The sequence below is a fragment of the Pteropus vampyrus genome, unplaced genomic scaffold, assembly GCF_000151845.1.
Source record: "Pteropus vampyrus isolate Shadow unplaced genomic scaffold, Pvam_2.0 Scaffold31, whole genome shotgun sequence".
NCBI lineage: Eukaryota > Metazoa > Chordata > Mammalia > Chiroptera > Pteropodidae > Pteropus > Pteropus vampyrus.
In genome coordinates this window covers 2,794,837-2,809,549 of record NW_011888812.1, presented here as the reverse complement: position 1 = coordinate 2,809,549, position 14,713 = coordinate 2,794,837, and positions in this window count along the sequence as shown.

The window sequence follows — 14,713 nt, the reverse complement described above, 5'->3', positions numbered from 1 at the left end:
GGAATTCAGTTTTCTGTTTCTTATTCTCTTTTTTTCTTAAATGCAAGAGTAGACAATAGAAATGCTTCCCTATCATGCTATTTTAAAACTAGAAAGAGGAGTTGTTTGTTCATTTGTTTGTTTTTTAAATAGAGAATAAAGAGTTTGAAAACAGCAGAAGGGAAGGTGAAGGGCATGTTCTCTACTTCCAACCTCTCATTTATGAGATATAAACTTTATATAAGAAGTCTGCAGAGCAAGCAGGTTACCAGGGGACAGCTTGTTTCTTTTAAGGTAAAAATACAACACTCAAAGAAGTTGAGGACCCAGAGGCATTAGCTAATGATGATTGTTCCAAAGGCTGAACAAAAGGGAGGGCCGAAGGGGCAGGAAAGTACAAAGGGTAAGTCAACATTATACAGTTATTACAGGTCTCAACCTGGGAGGCTGGGCTTTTATGGTCATGGAGGAAAACTACGAAGTGTCCCAAAAGCATTCAGAGAAAGGCAGGCTCGTCCTTTCATAGTACATTTGAGATTAAAAATATACATATGTAAAACTTGGATCCAAGTTCACATGTGCACAAGGAAATATGGTCTTCTGAGATTTCACCACTTTTATAGAGCCTTGGGGTTCAAAGACCTCTGACCTTCAGTCTTTCATCCCCTAAAATTTACAAAAATCTTCCCTCTACTCCCTCCATTGTATTCAGAGATACTTAACATAATTGTATCAGGAGATTTATAAACACTGCCTAGAAGAAAAGTACATGGTAGGCAGCTTCTTTCTTCCACAGTGACACGCCCTCTCCTGAGGTAAGGCAAATTAGCACCTGGGGAAAGGGGGTGAGAATGCAAGGTAGAAATGCAGACAACACACAAATTATTATGTCAAATATCATCCTGCTCCCAAAGCAGTCCCTTTCCTTTTACTGTCCACACAAAGTAACTGTCCCGCCGCCGCCCCCCGCTCCCGGTCACTGCAACCAAATCCTGCTTTTCATGTCAACTGAGTAGCCACGGTTTCTTGGGGAAAAGTAGGGGACCTCAGAACCTCCCTGCCCCCAGACATCTCCCCCTGCTCTTGTTCCTTATAGACTCCTTTTGACCCTCTTTCTTTGAAAACAAGGTTTCTCAAATGCTTTTCAAGAAATATCTTATCCACTACTTTGAACTATGAAACACAGAAACAGTGTTGCTGTTCTGACTGAAGCAAAAGGCAGGGACCCCGAGCTTTGTGTGCTCAGCCTCCCTTTGGCATTGCCATCCTTGCCGGAAACTCCGTTAGAAACTCGCCTTTTCTAAAGACCCTAAATCAGGGTGACCAACTCATTCCAGCTTTCCCAGAACTTTCCGGGTTTTAGCACTGAAAGCCCTAAATCCTGGGAACTCCCTCAGTTCCGTGCAAACCAGATGGTTGGTCACCCAACCCTAAATACTGCTCCATGATGGTTTGAAAATCACTGATTCAGAAACAATTCATGGCCCATGTCAAAAATATAAGCATTTCTAATATGGGTCACACGTTAAGCCACAGCTGGTCGTGGCCAACTTAGTATGAATTAGTTCATCAGTTACTTTCAAATGGCAGCCAGGTGAAAAACAGAATTTGAGAAAACAAGAGGAGGAGCATAGGCACCTCACAAGCATACCCTGCTGGTGTCTCCATCAGAGTAAAATTCATTCACAAGGTTCCAGCTCCCACTTAGCTACAGGTACACGATAGCTGAGCATCACTGTAATTCAGGTGGTATGCGGAGCTATGCCTGCCTCGACTGCAAGAAAGGAGATACACTAGCCCCTCACTTTCCTCGGGGGATTAGTTCCAGGACCTCTCATGGATACCAAAATCTGTAACCGTTCAAGTCCCTTATATAAAATGGTATAGTATTTGTGTACAACCCGTATTTGCAGAGACGCTATGGCAGGGTATGCCTACACATCACTTCATTCCTATGGATTCAGTGTAGTGCTCAGCACATGCCAAATTCAAGTTTTGCTTTTTGGACCTCCTGGGATTTTTTTTTTTTTTCCTGAATATTTTCGATCCATGGTTGGTCGAAAGCACAGATGTGATCCCCGTGGGTATCGAGGGCCAACTGTAGTTGGTTGTGACATGAGTACTCACCCTGTAGCCTGTACTCACTTCATGCCCAAGAACTATGTTCTCTCCTTATATGAGAAAATGTATCATCAGCACGCAGCACAGACAAAAACTAAGGGCCCACATGGGGATTAGGCCTTCGCTTCGTTAGAACAGCTCTCTAACCGAACTAACCAGCCATAGAGAAGCCTGTGTAATTGACTTGGAAAAGCTTTCAGGCACAGGAGTCTCTCACAGCAGTTGAAACCAAGGCCCAAAGCAGAAAATGAGTGCCCAGCAGAGAAAGGGACTGTTCAAAGATGTCCAGATGATCCCCTTTGTTGGCAAAGTTGTCCAGATGCTCATACAGCTTTAATTAAGCCCGATTCTAATTAATCTATGACCGCATTCAAACCAACTGCTTCCCTGAGCCTCTAATGCCTCTCCAGATTCAGATGCCCTTTCCTCCGAGTGGAATTCAAAAGTCTGTTTTTCTTATTAAGTTTAATTGAAAGATGACTGAACCATGGTCTCTCATAAACAGGAAATTTCCCACCAAAAGAACATGTAGAACAGAGGGGGTGGCAAAAGGCAGTAAAGACATGACACAGCTTCTACAATCTGAACACTGATGAAAGGCTGGTCTAGCATGGACCACTTCAAAGACATCCCATGAGACCTCAGACACTTGACGAATCGGAAGCAGCGCGTTGCATTCGGAACCAACACAGTTGGCATGGCAGCAATGAGACCGTGGACAGACAGACTGAGACCGTGAAGGCACGTGAAGGGATGTGAAAGAGGAGCACAGCTGTACGAACAAGGAACCAGCAGTCAAAGTGTTAAAATCCATCCCCCGCCCGACTCCCCTGTCAGGCATACTGTGTGCTACGATGCGGAGCCCCTCTGCACTGGCTGGGGCTTGAGGGAACTTGGAGACTCCAGGCCAGGTGCCTCTGGCTGTGAGCAGTCTTCTTCCTTTCTCCGGTGTGGTATAGGAATATAATCATCATTATGTGTACTATGTTAAATGGTATTGAAAAGGTGTTAAAAATATTGGGAAGCACTGATATAAACCCATTCGTTACCCTTATTTAAGTCTGAAACCATATCTGTGCCTCTTTTCTGTCAGGACAAATGCCCCCACCAACCACAACTAACCAACATGGTATAGAAAATGCGGGCTGCTGTTGGTCTCACCATGCCTACAGAATACTTCATTAGTCTAGAATGTATTAGGGTAACTTGAATGCACTTGGGTAGATTAGAGTATGTCACTCTCCCTCAAAGCTTCTAATGAAAGCATTTATATAGCTTCGTATTATTTTCAGGGTAAAGACCAAAGTCCTTACCCGGACTTGCAGGACCTTCCAGAGTCTGGCTTCTCCGGGCCGTCCAGAGTCTTAGCACAGATCCACTCAGTAGAAAATGAATGTACTGGAGGATATTCAGCACGAATAGAATCTCTAAGAGAGACAGGGTGCTTCACAGGAGCTAGAGACAACAGCCAACCTCATCTAGACTCTTCCTGAGAAGCTCTCCCTGGCATAATCCCTCACAGACTACCAAGTTCACCTCTGAGCACTGGACACCAGAATCTCCACCAAAGATGCTCCTGAAAGCTACTGCCACTGCCAGCACACTTACTAGAGAATGGATTCCACATGGCACCCACTACCTCTGAAAAGAAATCACAGTGGGGTAAGGCCTCTGATTGCTAGCGCTTAGAACATGGCTGTGTCCTAGCTGCAAGGGAAGTTGAGGGAAAGGGTCGTCTGGTGTCCACTTTAGGAAGGTAAAGCGCATGGTGTGGGAAATTCCCCAAATGCAGAAAAGATGACCGAAGATGGTAGACAGTTACAAACTAAACAAACGCCCATTTGCTTCAACTGCTTAAAACTCTAGCTTCGCCTCCCTAGTCCTTATTTCTCCAGCCATGTGGGCGTCTCCAAGTTGCTCAAAACATCATGATACCCCCTTGTAGTAGAATAATGACCCTTCCAAGGATATCCACATTCTAATCCCTGAAATCTGTGTATATATTGCCTTAAATGTCAAAAGGAACTTTGCACATGTAATTAAGTTTAGGATCTTGAGATGGAGCGATTACTCTGGATTATCCAGGTGGGCCCAATATAATCACAACAGAAGCAGGAGGGTCAGAATCAGAGCAGCTGTGGCAGTATGTGATAACAGAAGCAGAGACTAGAGTGATGGCAAGGGTCGCAAGCAGTCTCTGGGAGCCAGAAAACGTAAGGAACACATTCTCCACTACAGCCCTGTGACACATGGATATCAGCTCCATGAGGCCCACTCCAGACTTCCTTCCCTCCAGAACTATAAGATAATAAATCTGTATTGTTGTAAACCACAAAGTTTGTGATAATTTGTTACAACAGCCATAAGAAATATACTTCTGCCTTGGCACATGCTGTTCCGTCTGCCTGGAACACATACCCTTAGCCCCTTGTATTTCTTCCTCTCTCAGCTCATTTATGTCTTTCTCATAGAAAGTGCCTTTAACCTCCCAGACTATGCCCCCCCATGTCCTTTCCTACAGTCCCATGAACATGCTCTTTATGGCATTTATCACAATTGTAATTTTATGCTGTAGTTATTATTTAATTCTACTGTCACCAGACTGCAAGCTCCCTAAGCAGAGGCATATCTAGTTTCACTCACCACTGTATCCCCATCACCTGGCATAATAGCTTCCACATAACAGGCGCTCAAGCAAGACATATTGAAAGGATGCATGGATCTCACACATACTGTCAACCAAGCAGCAGAGCACTTTACTTGACTCTAAGAAGCTGCTTATTCAGGAAAGAAAAAAAAATCTAGACACAGCTTCTAAATGTAACATGGCAAAAAGCAAGCACTCGATAAACATGGAATGGATAGAAAAATGAACATACGGACACATGGATGCATGGAAGCATGGATGAATGGACGGTTAGATGAATGGACAAAAGAATGGATGGATCCCCTGATAGCCATATGCACATTTAAGAATCTTACTGGAGAATTTATTTTACAAGAATAATATTTTGATCAATTATTGCCAGAAAGAATAGATGCTACTCTTAAACTATGACCCTTGACTCAACACCCATGATACTCCACTACTGAACTGTATTCGCAATCTATCATTTGTTCTATGCATTCCGAAAACCTTTCCTGAGCTCTTACTACATGGAAAGCATTTCAGAGACCCAAAAAGAATAAGACAAGGTCAAAGATCACAATGACACACTCTTCTAGAGCAACATGTCTCTTCCTTCATGTCACTTAATTCTTACATACCCTGTAAAAGAGATCGTTTCCTGCCCACTGCATCAAGTTGATGGTGAGCCCATCCTGTGTGGATGCCCTGCCTTGAGCTTCATTCACACACAGAGAGGGGACGTATAGGATGCTGTCAGTGAGCACTTTCCAAATGCTATTCTGACAAGGATATAAAATTATGACCCTCTTTTAAGGTCAAGAAACATTGACCGTTTTCTGACAAAAGGACTGTTTTGCCAGAGAGTCCTTCAGTGTCCATATCACGGGATCCTCAGCCCTCCTGGACCTGTCCTCTAACTGGGTAACAGCTACCTCTCTGCAAAACTGAGATACAGATATTGTCTACTATGCCCTTCTCTCTCCTCTCTCCCCACTCCTAGTGTCTGTCTGTGCTTTCCCCAGATCCAGACACCTGATCCCTAGCTCAGTCCTGAAGGCCTGTATGCTTAGGGAGTTCTCAGAAGAGTTATGACTGATAAACACTTTGGAGTTTGCCCTCTCAGGAGTATTTAACTTTTGTAAGGTTCTCCAAATATTAAAGTTCTTCAAAGTTAAAGAAATGGCATGATGTCTGAGGAAGAGAAAGAAAAAAACTGTTTAAAGTCAAAAAGTCTTGATCAGTGCTTCAAATTATCTCCCAAAAGTGGGCCACCGCTTCCATGCCCATCACTGCTTTGTCCATTTTCCTAAGAGGCCCAAGGCTGAGCTTAGAGGAGAGAGACACACTGTGGTGGGTCCATACAAGGAGCTTAATCACTAAGTGGTGATTTATCAGAGACGGAGACATGTGCAAGCAAAAAATGAGAGCAAAAGAGAAGGGCCAGGTGAGGCACCTCATAACTGCCCAGAGCCACATCTGGTATTAGATTTCGTGAGCAGCTGCAGCCTTGAGCTTTGCTGGCTCAGCCTGGCATAGAGGGACAGGGCGGAACAGAACACCTGGCTCCAGAGGCCATCCTCTAAGAATCTAGAATGCTTTATTTCTTTTCAGAAGTTTTAAATCTAGAAACTGGCCCCTTTAAATCCAGAAAGAACAGCCCCGATCAAAATATTACTCTCATTAGTCATTTTTCTAGCCTATTGCCTCAGGATTACACTAGGCTGCCAGGAGAAATGTAAGACCACAATTAATAAAATATTATTACAAATACAGGCTGCAACCACAGTTGGCATGATTAAGATTCACACACAAGCACGTGCACACACCCTTCCCTTCAGCATCTGCAGGCTCCTATCTTAGGAACCCTCTATTTTTCATAACTAATCCAAATGAGAATTTCAGCCCACTGCTAGTTAGTATATGTGTGGAATCATTTTATAGCTTTTTCATGAAGGAGACCCAGAAGATACCAGCTGAACATGATAAAAAACGAGAAGCAGCACAATGTGTAAAGAGCTTGGGCTCTAAAATCAGACAGAACTGAGTCTGAACTGGGCTTCTCCACTCACTAGCTGTGTGACCTTGGGTGAATTACTTAGCTTCTCTGGGCCTTGGTTTTCCAATCACTGAAACAGGGATAATTATATTTATTTTGTATAGCTGTGAATAAAGTTAGAGAAAATGTGTTTAAAGCACATACTCCTGAGAGGGCAATAAATGTTACTCAATAAATGTTAGCATTTATTACACTCCTTCCTTCCCCGCTTCCTCCTCCTTTCTCTCCCCCACCACCCCTTCCCTCCTTCTCTTTCTAGCCCCTTGAAGTTGTACCTACCACAGTCCTACTGCTATGTTTCCCTTCAGATGCCTACATGACCAGTCAGTCTTTCAGGAAGAATTTATCAACTGAGACCAGGTGCTGAGCAATAAACTAGGTCATGTTGAAGACACCGTTATCACCGCTGTCAGCAAGAACTGATTTCAGCTTTCTGACATAAATTTGGCTGTGTTGTGTCCTGCTGCCATCGGGGAGCAATCTTACCATGGGGCCCCTTCCCTCCCTAATGGAAACATTTGGGGGAAGTGGGAGGGGATCACCACAAGGTAGGCACAGAACAGAACAGCTGGAAGTGGCCTTCCTAATTGGCAGCTTCCCGTATTATGACAGGTTTGAGGCAGATTATGACAGTGAAAAGGGCGCATGCAGGGACAGAGTGGCAGACAGCACTTCCTCAGGTGGAAGCTTCCACAGCCTTCCAGATGTAGCTAATCCCTTTAACCCTCATGTTCACAGAGGCTCCAAAGTACCCTTCCTGGGGACTCCCAGGGCCATATATCATTGTCAGTTTGGCTGCCAAGTCCGGCTCTACTGAGGCACCAAGGAAAGGCAGGACAGCTAACGAGAACAGGGTGATCAAGGGGAAGAGACAGCTGGGCTGGGGCCAAGGGGCCCGTGGTCTGGCTTCTGTCCTGCCACCACGTGAACTTCTGGCAAGTGCTTGTCCCAATAAGGGTTGAGTTTCCTGTCACAAAAAGGCCATCTTGAGCCCATCTCCTTTCTGTAAGAGGAATGCTGTCATGGAAGCTCATTTTGCTGATCTTTTGTTTCTACTTTTCCTACAATATAGACATATGATTGGGTATATGTGTGTGTGTGTGTGTGTGTGTGTGTGTGTGTGTGTGTGTGAGTGTGTGTGTATGTGCACACCTGAGAGGCAGAAAAATAGTAACTAAAATACTAAGCTAATAATAACTGGGTACTTCCTATGTGCCAATCACTAAGCTAAATGCTTTATATTCATTGTCACATTTAATCCTGCCAAGAACACTGAGAAACAGTTGAATGGACACATTCTTTCCTCTGCCTCCTGAAAGCACTGCTCTGAATTTCCCATGAGAAACCACGCCTCCTCGCCATCTTCCCCCATGCAGTTCCGTGGCACTGGCCTCAGCCCCAGCTCTAGAAGTAGATCTTGACTGGCTTCATCAGCCTGTGTATATGTCATGTCCCCTGTCCCCCACCAGAGTGATTAGTTCAGGGACAGACAAGACCTGAGCAGCACGGTCAGAAGAAAGCTCAGGAATTTCCCAGACATGTACAGATATGGTTTCCCTCTTCTCTGTAGTGCTTGAACGGGGAGCGTGTGGCCCCATTATGTGCTGCCAGACATTCTAGACACATAAGAGGATATAATTCCAAGATAAGAGCCAATGCTGAAGAAGTAGAGCTGAGAAATAAAGAGTGAGAAAACTAGGGACTTACTAGATCAAGACTCAGCCCGAAGCTACATTTACTCCTGGTATTTATTGTTTAAACAACTGATTTGAATTTTTCAAGTTTTAAAAGTTTTCAAGTTTGAATGTTTTCAATTTTCAAATTTTCGATCTGTGAATTTTCCAAAAGCATCCTTATCAATGTAAACAGGTTTCATATTATTATCCAATTTTATACATTAGGAAACTGAGGCTCATAGGGCTAAGCAACTTGCCCTAGGTCACACAGCAAGCACATAACAACAGAAACATCATCTGAACCCAGTTCCATTTGGGTTAAAAAGCCTGAGCTTTTTAAGCACTAGACTTTGCTACCACAAGGTAATAGAAACTGAAAATACCTCAAAAGTGAAAATGTTAATACAATGCAACTTTTTTCATTTCGGGAGGAGATTTAGAATCATCACCTCAAACCCCAATTGAAATGGGCTTTGTTGGCACTTTCAGAACAAGAAACCTACCCATTACTTTCATCTTAGTTGGCTGTTCAATAGTGATCATCGGACACTGGGCAGCTCCCACTCCAGTCTCCTGGTAAGTGTTCCAAACAGGTGGTACCCAATGTGGACCCCTCACTCTCACGTTGTTCCCACCTTCTTATTCACTGAGAAATGGAAACTAAGAAATCTAATTTCTAACTTAGTTCTTCACTTACTAGTTATGAGACCTTGAACAAGTCATTTACTATTCCTGACCTTTCTGCTCATTTTTTACACAAAATAATGAGATGAGATCATCTTGACTGGATGTAAGAATCAGGATACCATTTAGGAAAATTTCAAGTTCTGAAAACATTCAGGGAGTAGTAGTGACTTAGAGTTTCCCTCACACGGTGAATGGATGGATTCCTCCAAAAACTCAGGTAGCCTCGTGGTAGTATTTTAAATGCATATTTGTTTTTGTCTTATTAGTTATCTCTATTTTCTAAACTTTCTACATTGACTATGCATTACTTTTACAGAAATACAATTTTCTGATGAGTAAGGAAATCAATGAAAAATGACACTCCAGGGAAAGCTAAATTCATCTTTGGGATATTCAGCACCAAAAGGAGATTCTTTTGGTCTAGACATGGTAATTCATGGTAGGCTGAAGAATGACACACACCCCCAAATACGCCCACATCCTGATCCTTGGAACTTTAAATGTTACCTTATATGGCAAACGGAAGTTTGCTGAAGTGACTAAGGATCTGGAGAGGGAGAGATTTTCCTGTATTATCTAGACTGGCCCAAAATAATCCCAAGAGCCCTTATAAGAGGGATACAGAAGTCAAAGTTAGAGAAAAAGATAATGTGCCGATGGAAGCAGAGGTTGGAGTAATATTCTTTGAAGATGGAGGAAATGGCCACAAGTCAAGGAATGTAAGTGGCTATCAGAAGCTGAAAAAGGCTTGAAAACACATTCTCCTTCTCGGAGTCTCCAGAAAGAACCCCCTTGTGCTCAGTGAAACTGATTTTGGCCTTCTGACTTCCAGCACAGTAAGAGAGCAAATTTTATTTTAAAATAAATGCTTATTTTATTTTAAAATATATGTTTATTTTTAAACTAATGTTATTTAAGCCACCATGTTTGTGGTAATTTGTTATGGCTGCCATATTAAATGAATACATCGTTCCAGAAGAAAAGACGAACCAAAAAAGATTTACTGTTCTCCAAATTCAGTAAAGAAGTCTGAGATCTTCGTTTATATAAGGGATGAAATGGGGATCAAGATCTGCAGTTTTCCTTTTCTTAGCAAAGTGACATGAGGAGGAAATGGGCCAAAGTGAATGCAGAGAAATCTTGATTAGATATAAAAAGGAATTTGCTACCAGTCAGAATTGGTAAGAGCTAGAATGCATTTCCAACAGTGATTGTGCAGAAATCCCTTAATTGGCTTCCTGAAGAAGAGTTCTGGCAACAATTAGACATGAATTTAATTAGATTTGCTGAAAAGCAAAATGATGCCCTTGGACACACTATGCAGTCAGAAGAGGCTACAAGCACTGGACGTCTGTTTTGGAGGGCTGGGGAGTCAGGGGAGCCTGCGGCTTGAGTTGGTGAGTTTCTAGCACTGGCATGGAATTCAGGGGGTGGAAGAGAGCCAACCTGGTTGGCTTCTCCATGTGGACGGAAGCATCAGCTATGAGTAAATGAACCACCTACCAGGATCAGGGGGACTTTAGGATGGTTTGGACGGACAACCATAACTTCCTCAAAGGGCCAAGTCTATCCATGTGTCAAGACCAAGCAGTCCGGTGTGAGACCAGAAATAGTTTCATAATCAAGAGTATAGACTTTCAGGTCAGACAGTCCTGAATCTGAATCTCAATTCTGCCACTTACTGTGACCTTAAGCAAGTTAACATCCACGACCTTCAATTTCCTCCCCAGCAAAAACTAAGTGTTTATCCTATTAGGTTATCGTGAGAATTAAATGATATATCACACATAAAGTAGAATGCTTAGAAAATAGTAAGCATTCGTTAAAGAAATAGTTATTATTTCTAGCAGTGCAGTCAGGCCTAGCTGTGACTTAGAGTAAGGTAATCAGACAAGAGTGGAAGGAGTGGAACATTAAAGACCCAGAGAGGCAGAAGAATCCAAAAAGCAAAGAGAACCAGGAAGCACGCAGTGAGCAGTGACAAACCTGCAGCACTGATATTCAAAGCACCGGAGTCCTGTAAGGACCAGCATTTGAGGCACTTTACGATACCCTTGGCTTGGAAGGACAAGGTAGGGATCTAGACAGAACTTGCTCTTGATAGTAAGGAAACCCAGTGCATAACTGAGGCTGTTCTGAGGGCTTCCTAGGGTTTCTCATTCTGTCCTGTACTCCTTACTAGGGATGGCACATGCCTGATTTTTATGCCATCATTTCTTCTCCTCCGATACTCATTCCTTTAAGAAGTATTTATGTGCTATGTGCAGGACACATCTAGGTGCTGGGAGCTAGCAGTAAATGAAACAGACATCAACCAATCCCTGCCCTAATAGATTCTATAATCTAATACTCAAGGCAAACATCACTAATCAATGAATGCCAAACTTTCCTACTGAGCTCCAAAGCCTCTTCAAGTCCTTCTCAATGCAATTCAGTTCTCCAAAGAGCCACTGCCAATCAATTAGACTTGGTACTTAAGAAGAAAACTGGCTTGCATTACTGCTTTGAGCTTCTGTGATTGCTGAATAGACATATTGATCCCTTCGCAGGAGTATGTCATTGTTTGCCTCACAGCCTGGTGCTAACAGGGAAATCAGACACCAAAAGTAGCAACAACCAGTGTCAACATTTAGAATCTGATGAAATGATTGTTTTGACTACTAGCACTGAAATGGTCTTGCATATTTCACTGAAGCATCCAGTTATGACACTGATCTAGGCTAAACTGATAGAGATTACATGTCATAATCCCAATTTCATTTATTATATTGATGATTTCTCTCTCATTTTATAGCTCTAAACCCAGCCATTATCCACTATTTCTTCTTCTCCCCAAACACACACACACACACACACACACACACACACACACACACACACACACACACACAGTGGAGCCTCAGCAATGAGATAGAATGGGTGAACACATGCACAGCTGGTGGCCATACAAAATGGTGGGAAATGAACCGTCATATGGTGGGGTCTGTGGGGTCACTTTCCAGGCTCAGCTCTTTCACTGACTCATTATGTGGCTTTTAGGACCTGTTTTGTTCATCTGAAAAATAGGAATAACAAAATTCATATCATAATAACTTCACAGCTTATCTCACATAGTTCTTTTGAGACACATATGATAATATGTTACAAATCAAAAGTTCTAATGGCTTTCATGCCACCCAGGCACTAGGAGTAAGTAAGGTACTTGCTACCTCTTCACTAAGGCAGAGGGACCAGGTGCACATCAACAGTCACCAACTAGGTGGCTGCCCAGAGCATTTCCAGCAGAGAACCCATTAAGGATCTGCTTGCCTTATGGCATCAGAGAGAAAGGACTGGACCAGACAAAATGCATTTCACCATCCCTTTAGTCTGACCTAGAAAGCAGACAATTAAACTACAGAAAAGTAAAAAAGCAACATGGTCACTGGACAGCATTCCAGGGGAAGAAAATTTGTGACCCTATGACTCCGCTTCTTAGAAGAACTAGCTCTCAAGCTCAACCTTCCTGACACCAAAATACATACACCAGCCTTTATGTTAGGATGTACTTCTGTTTCAAAGAAGAGGGAAAGGAGTCTGGCCTGGGACCGGGGCCTCCAGATGCTCATCCGGGTCCAGAAAAGCAGACCCGCCATTTGACTTATCTTTCCCCTCTCAGTCTTATTAAGAAACTGTTTTCCAGTTAAGCTAGGAGGCAAAATAAAATAACATAAAACTACAGTGACTCCTAGCCATGAGTGGCTATTTAAATTTAAATTAATTTAAACTGAATAAAATTAGATATTTACTTTCTCAGTTGTATAGCTCAATATACAACTATGCCAAAACAATATTATATAAATATAAGTGAAAATTTAAGAGAAAATATTTACAAAATAGATTAGGAGAAAATTGTTAATATGCTTCATAAATTAATCTAAGTAGTGGACAAAGTATCACAATACATAATTCAAAGTAAATTAAAATGACGACAAAATGCATGAAATGATTCTCAAAACATCAATAATTTAAAAATGAAAATAAAACAATGAAATTAAATGAAACCAGCAAGTAAAAGTTGTTTTAGCAGATGATGACATTTTTACAAAATAACACATATGTATAAGTAATCATGTATATAAAGTGTGAGATCAATTTAGAAATGGAAATTTTTTTCAAAACCAAAGGTTTAAAGTGTTATACAAATTTTCTTACATTCTTATTATTAATTGACATTATACTTTCAAGTGATGGCCATGCTTTACTTTATTTATCATCAGTATTATTTCTGTATTAAATCTCTTCTCTGCAACAACTGAAATGAATAGTGTGCCCAAAGTAAGAAATTCCTTAAAAAGAAGATGAGATGGATAGTTAACAAGTATGAATATTCTTCTGAATTAGTTATTTTTTCTCTGGATGCTCACATCCCCATCCAAGTTGCATATATCTACTTGTCTATCAGAACATATTATTAATCAGTACTTGAACTTGAGAAAAACAGTGAATTTATTGACTCATGAAACTGATGAGTCCAAAAATGGGTCTTATTTCAGGCTCAGCTGTACTCAAACTATGTCATCGGGGCTTTTTCCTTCCTGAACTTTCATTCGTTTCCTGCTGTGCACGTTGGCATCATTTTCTCCAACAATGACCTCCCGGCACGCTCTCAAGAGGATGACCACCAAAGCCTTTTCTCACATCTCTGTTTAGCAATCCCAGTGGACGTGGAGATTTTTCTTTCCTAACTTCCTTAGATTAATTCTAGGAATAGAGTCTGATTGGTCCTATATGTCGTGCCCACCGAAGACCATTCAATTCCAGGCAAGACTGTCCCATCACACTACACCAAGGGACCATTTACAGTGGTGGCATTTGGAGCTACTCAAGTTGTGTTACATGGTGACTCTGTTCCCAAGGACAGGATCTCATGAATGGACCAGCCTGTATCGCGTAGTATCCCTGTGTCCAGGAAGACAGGGACTGTTTCCAGAAGAAAGAGAATGAAGGGAAACATTCTGGAAAACCAAAATAAACCCACCTCAATATATCACCCCATGGCAATAAGAAATGAAAATTCCACACCTATGACTTTCCTGTGTACAGGGGTGGGGGTGTGGAGTAAGCACAGCAATCTTTAAACCCTCAGAAGAAATCGATATATATCCGCAAAGTATTGCAGTGAACAGGATCTCCTTTCCTACAAAGTAACAAGACTACCAACACACACACACACACACACACACACACACACACACACACACACACACGAAAGCTGGTTTGCTATACAAATGACAAAGTCCAGCCTACCTCTTGAAATACAGCTAGCCTCTGCTTCAGAAGCCACTTTCAGTCCTGAGAACATTTTTTAAAGAGCTAAAATTCTAGAAATAAGGCTCACATTTGCAGCATCTCATCTTTTCCAGTTCTCAACTCTGCTGGATCCTGGTTTCAGAATGTGCCCTTGAGAATCTCCAAATGAACCCATGCCACCAGTTCAACTGGAGAGTCAAGGAGGAAGCTGGGAAAGCACAGGCCACCTCGGTGCAAGCAACTCTCTCTGACCTAAACAACCAGCTTCTCACA